This window comes from Tachypleus tridentatus, chromosome 5 (assembly GCF_004210375.1).
Source record: "Tachypleus tridentatus isolate NWPU-2018 chromosome 5, ASM421037v1, whole genome shotgun sequence".
Lineage (NCBI taxonomy): Eukaryota > Metazoa > Arthropoda > Merostomata > Xiphosura > Limulidae > Tachypleus > Tachypleus tridentatus.
This window is the reverse complement of record NC_134829.1, coordinates 54,574,201-54,580,196: the sequence shown is the minus strand read 5'-3', so window position 1 is coordinate 54,580,196 and position 5,996 is coordinate 54,574,201. Positions and strand designations below refer to the sequence as shown.

Below are 5,996 nucleotides of genomic sequence, written 5' to 3'. Positions count from 1 at the left end.
GAATGTCTTCAGCAGCTTCTTTCTTAACTAAGTTAACCAGGTTGGACGAAGTGTTTGGGGTCATTGTTTTCTTGGTAGAAGAATCGATTACTGACAATACACAAACCATTGGGTATATCATGACGGATCAGTATCTGATGGTACTTGTACAGGTCCTTTATTTCATGTATTTTACAAATATCTTCTGCCATCCAAGCAGAAAAACACCTCCAAACCATCACATTGCTGTGCACTCAGGTAAGTATCTTTCATATTTATTCTGCTAAACATACAACCCACTCTTTGAACCAAATATTTCACACATTGACTCATCTGTCCATAACACCTTTCTCCAATCACCAGTAGTCCAATTTATGTACTTTTTAACTTATTTCAGTCTATTAACAATATTTGTAGATAGTCAAGGTTTTCCTAACTGATACAGAACCAAATAATCCATTATTATTGAGTCTTCTTAATACTGTAGATGTGGACATTTTTCTGTCATTTGGTATATTTATCTCATGCTTGAGATCAGTATCAGTCTTCCTTCTGTCCTGAACGCTGAATAAACAAAGATACTTAACATCAGTATCATTGAGTTCAGGTGTTTTGTCTCTTCCTTTCTTAGTTTCAAATCTACCTGTTTCGGTCTCACGATCTAGGGTGTACTTGACAGTGTTGGGGGGGAGCATTTCAAGTGTGTAGAAATTTGTCAGAGAGTTCAACCAGCATCACTTAATGCTGTTATTCAAACTCTCTGCTCTACTGACTGTTCTCTATGTTTTTTTGAGCTATAGAATGACACAAAAATATAATATATAGTGTTAAACATTGTTTTTATCAAGGTTTATTTGAGAAGCGATAATAAACTGATTTCTTCTATCATATACCAGTACAATACGCTATCTCCTTGTTAGCTTCTTTCTTTATAGTTAAGACATTACATGGAGTACCATGACAGTTATTTCAGACTCTAACTTTAACCAATATGTTCAATTAAACATAACACTTATGACATACCTGTGGTACAGCAATATGGGAATACTATAGAGTGATAAGTATTCTAACCCTGGCTCATTCAGTTGTCAACAGAGATCAATGAAACATTACTATAGTGTTGAAAGTTACATTTTGTAATAACAAGGAAGAACTAGTCCCATGAAATACAAAGAATGATAAGATATTCTCTTGTCTCGACACTTTGTTACAGTATTGTATTTCTCTGAAATTTTCTAACAAGACACATTTTTGGTTCACATTCACAAAAGAATGTGACAAAAATATGATGATCGCATGATTTGTCCAGTATTTAAAGAAAAGTTTGTCAGAAAAAAGAAGACAAATCTAGGTGACAACTGTGTGTACATACATTTTATTAAAGTTTGTCTCAGCCGACAGAAAGAACAAAGATATACTATGTAGGTTTAGGTTTGATCACTTAGATTCGTTCTATATAACAATTCCTTAATATATGAATATGGGGAAACTTGCGCATCGGCTACGAAATATTTTTCCTATGTAGATATTTTTAGGTATGTAGAATTCTGAACGAATATGATGGTTGTCTCAACGGCTACAATATTAAACCCTTTCCACAACACGATACCCGCGAAACACCTCTAGTATAAAAAAACACGTCGAGTCAAATAGACTAGTTTAATTGATAAGCAGATTGGAAACACCAGATATAGTGACGCTTTCTTAAATTGGATATCAGAAGCAAATGTTCAAACCTTAGTGACGCCACTCCTGGGTCCTCACTCAACAGGGTTATTGTATCAGCATTCCAAATATCTGTAAGTAAAATAAAGAAATTCACAAACAGAATATAAGCATTGGTGTTTTTTGAGATGTGGCTATGAGGGAAGCTAGAGTCCTTCCGCCCCTCCAGTGTCACGGCGGTGTATCTGCGGACTTACAACGCTAGAAACCGGGTTTGGATGGGCAGAGCACATGTAGCCCATTGTGTCATGTAGCTTTGTGTTTAACTTCAAACAAACAAGATCTCTGTGTAGTGTGTTATTCTTATAGCAAAGCCACATCAGGCTATCTGCTCAGCCCACCGAGGGGAATCGAACCCCTGATTTTAGCGTTGTAATCCGGAGACATGCCGCTGTACTAGCGGGGAGCAACAAGATCTCTTCCCGAAGTATCTTCCCCTTTGGAATATACGTTTTCATCTCTCACTTACGCATATGGTGACGTCATTCGCACTTCCCTACGTCTAATTTCATGTTTGCACAGCTTAACGAAGTTTACAACCTTCCCACATTACCCGTTTGCTTGTATAGATGTAGGTTTAGGTTTGGACTCTGTTTCATTCCACCAAAATACTTTACTTTCGCAGGGTACACGAGAGACAGTAAATAAAATAAAAATTAAGAGTTCATATACCATGCTGTGTTGTAGCTTACAGAGTGCATAATCCATTTCGTGATTCATGGTGTACGCACGTTTTACTGAAGTCATGATAATAAAAGATACAACGTTAAGCGTCCCTTATTTGACGTCATTTTTGTGTCCAATGACTGACAGACAGACAATACACTACTATATAATGTTTCGGATGGTTAAAACAGATGAGCTCTCCAGGCGATCTTTGACCACATTTTGAGACATTATGTGGGTTTATGATTCAAACACTTTTTTAACATTACACTAAAAACACTTTAAGCGTCCTCAAAGACCAATTTCTTGAATAAAAGCGTTACATTAATTTAATACGATGTTATGACGTTAACGGTTATATTTCTGCATAGTTGCACGATTTGTCTTAACGCGTATGTGCTGCACGAGAACCACTTATTCCAGACCATTGTAAAAGTTAATTAGATCTCCATTGCTAAAAGTGAAACGAACTAAGACAAGTGGTAAGTGTGCTCAAAAAGGAAATCCCAGAATTTAGGGTTTGATGCCTTCAGCGCTTTAAAGTCGTGGGTGAACTGTAAGAGTGACAGTCAAATCACTCAAGAGTAGTCCAAGATTTGACGGTTGGTGCTGTTGACAGCGTGCCTCTCTCTATTCTATTATTTCAAAATTAGGTTTATCTACTTTCAGATAACTCTATTTTAGCTTTGCGAGAAAATTCTAACACAAGTTTTCACAACACAGTATGGAACCAATTGAGATCAAACAGGCCCGGCATGGCCAAATGTGTTAAGGCGTTCGACTCGTAATCCGAGAGTCGCGGGTTCGAATCCTGGTCGCACCGAACATGCTCGCCTTTCAGCCGTGGGGGCGTTATAATGTGACGGTGAATCCCACTATTCGTTGGTAAAAGAGTAGCCCGAGAGTTAGCGGTTGGTGTTGATGACTAGCTGCCTTTTCTCTAGTCTTACACTGCTAAATTAGGGACGGCTTGCACAGATAGTCCTCGTGCAGCTTTGCGCGAAATTCAAAACAAACAAACAAGGTCAAACAACCAAGTGTTCCGGATATTCACCATAAAGACGGTTACTCGAGAATCTTGAATCTTTTATAGTCAAATTAACTTAAAAAATATTAACGTAATAGCTTACGTTATACGCGTTTTTTCCAGTAACGTACGACGATCCAGTGCATGCTAAATGATTGGTCACGCGTGATATAAGGAACATTTTTCACGGTAGATTGAATTGAAATCTCTGTACACTCTAAAAGTATATAACTCAGAAAATATATAACAAATAAGCAATGAGATAAAAAAGTATCATAAAGAATTAGATAATTATTTTGAGAAACATTCGATTGTTTTAGCTCAAACAAGCACAGTGGTCTATCCGCACTCCGTTATTCACAAAGAATCAAACCCTGGATTTTAGTTTTAATGAAAGGTGATAAAAACATAATTAAAAACTATTAATGTTTTTTTGTTTTTTATCAAATGTACGTTGATATTTTGATACTTTACAAATTAAAATATTAAACACGCGCTATAAGAAAGATTACCTTTGATCTGTAGAACACCAGACTAAAAACTATTTCAGATGTTGATTTACAATGTCGATTGTGCATGCAGAAACTAGTAGGCAATGGCTTATTTCATATACTACCTTGTTATCTGTGTTCTTATCAAACCAGGCAATTTACTAAGCCTCGCCAAAGCTGTTTGGTAAGTCTGCAGTGGACCTGTTGATGGTACAAACAAGAGAGCTACAGACGACACAACGCCCCTGTTTTACATCGAAAAGTGAATAAAGTTTGTAATCTGCCGATAGAGAACCCACCAGCATGTCAAAGCACAGAAACTATCTTCGAATTTTGTATAGAGTAAATGACCTTCTGAACTGGCCACGTAAGAAACCCAGCTGAGACAGATGTCCCTGAACTTGACACACCTAAATGATAAAGTATTGGGATGTCATTCTTGAGTGATAAAACGCTTGACCCTGACCACGCGGACCTGTAAGAACCCTGTGGGCGTGTCCTGATTGTGAAACGAAACGCGGGTTGCAAACCAACCACCTTCAAACATCACAGAACAAATACTTGATTTATATTCAGATCTTCTGCGCGTAACATTCTGTATACAGAACTGATATTAAGAGTAATCGTTTCTCCACATCCTTCATGTGCTATTACTTCAGATCCCCATGATCACTCAAGCGAATGTCATTCTTATAATGACGTTTTAGGTTATCAATTAACCAAAACATGACGTTTGATAGATTGAAATTTAAACAGAGTGGTGTTTGAAAGCTGTGTATATAAAACGATACGGCTTTCCACAGTGTTTCACAATTCATGGATCCTGTTAAAGGCGCTGTTACCGGTGCCAAATTAAAAGAAGCTTTTTTTTTTTTTTCGTTATGCCTCGCACGTGCTTTGGATTGTAGGTGGCGCCAACACGCAAATCCGTTGGAAGGCCTGTAGGTAGTTTCGAAGTGGAAAGTGAGAAGGGGCGGAGATTAAGTTGTTGTGTTACAGCCACTCACAAACTCGCTTTCACGTTAGGATTTGAAAATCATCTGTAAAAAACCAACACAGAATAACAAGCGTGGTTTAATTGTCAAAAAGGTTATTTCACACACTTCTAACTCTTCCTTTACACGCAATAAAACTATGCATACCTTAACTATTTTAATTATCAGCTAAGACCTCGCTACTTTACATATCTTGGTTAAGCTTTTACATTTTTTTTCAAGGAGAACCTACAGCCAAGTATAAGACTTGAAAAATTTAAGAAATGTAAAGTAAAATTTAAAAAGTATCTCTACAAAGACTTATTAAAGGATATATAATGCCACTGGTTAAGCAAACACACATACTTCCATAGACAACAGGTAAACTATTTGTCAAAATTATTTCTAAGATTTTGTTTATTTTGTTGAAGGTACTCGAAGGCTATCTGCGCTAGTCGCCTCTCATTTAGAACTGATAGCCGAAAAGGAAGGCAATTGGTCAGCAATACCCACCGCCAACTCTTGAGCCGTTTTTTTTTTATATCAATAACAAATGAGATTGACTGTCACATTATGATGTTTACATGGGTGAAAGAACAAATGTGTTCGGTGTGAGGATTGCGAATCGAGTGTTCTTAACACCAAAGCACACCATGCCCTCCTGTTTTAACTAACATTACCTTTTACTGGCTACAATAGCAAACACTCATAATTGCTATAGATTTGATGAAAACTGTTGCAAAACCTCGATACAATATTAATAATGACATATCCTGCCCGCTCTAGTGTCGACAAATTAGTTATTTTCATTGCTATAGATAAGCCAGTAACGTTTAAAGATCGTTTTACTTCGTCTTAACTTTCAAACAGTACTATGTTCACGGTAAATTTCAAAAATCGTTGTAATTAGGTTTAACTTTCAAACAGTACTATGTTTACGGAATATTTCGGAAATAGTTCTAATAAGGCTTAACTTTCAGACTGTACTATGTTCACGGTAAATTTCGTAAATCGTTCTAATTAGGCTTAACCTTAGAGCAATACAGCGCTCTCAAGCTTTGACGGCTGTTCTAACTGGTCTTAGAGTCCAAAAAATATGATACACTTTCCAATAGTTCTCGATTTTGAAACATG

At 36.8% G+C, this 5,996-nt stretch overlaps 1 long non-coding RNA gene across 1 annotated transcript; it reads right to left on the bottom strand.

The window, feature by feature from the left end:
* Positions 1-1,338: 1,338 nt before the first annotated feature.
* On the bottom strand, positions 1,339-4,146 carry LOC143250299 (uncharacterized). The gene is made up of 2 exons (XR_013028130.1): positions 3,910-4,146; positions 1,339-1,776 (listed from the first exon to the last, which is right to left on the bottom strand). It is a non-coding gene; the product is annotated as an uncharacterized LOC143250299 (long non-coding RNA).
* Between the last annotated feature and the right edge of the window lie 1,850 nt (positions 4,147-5,996).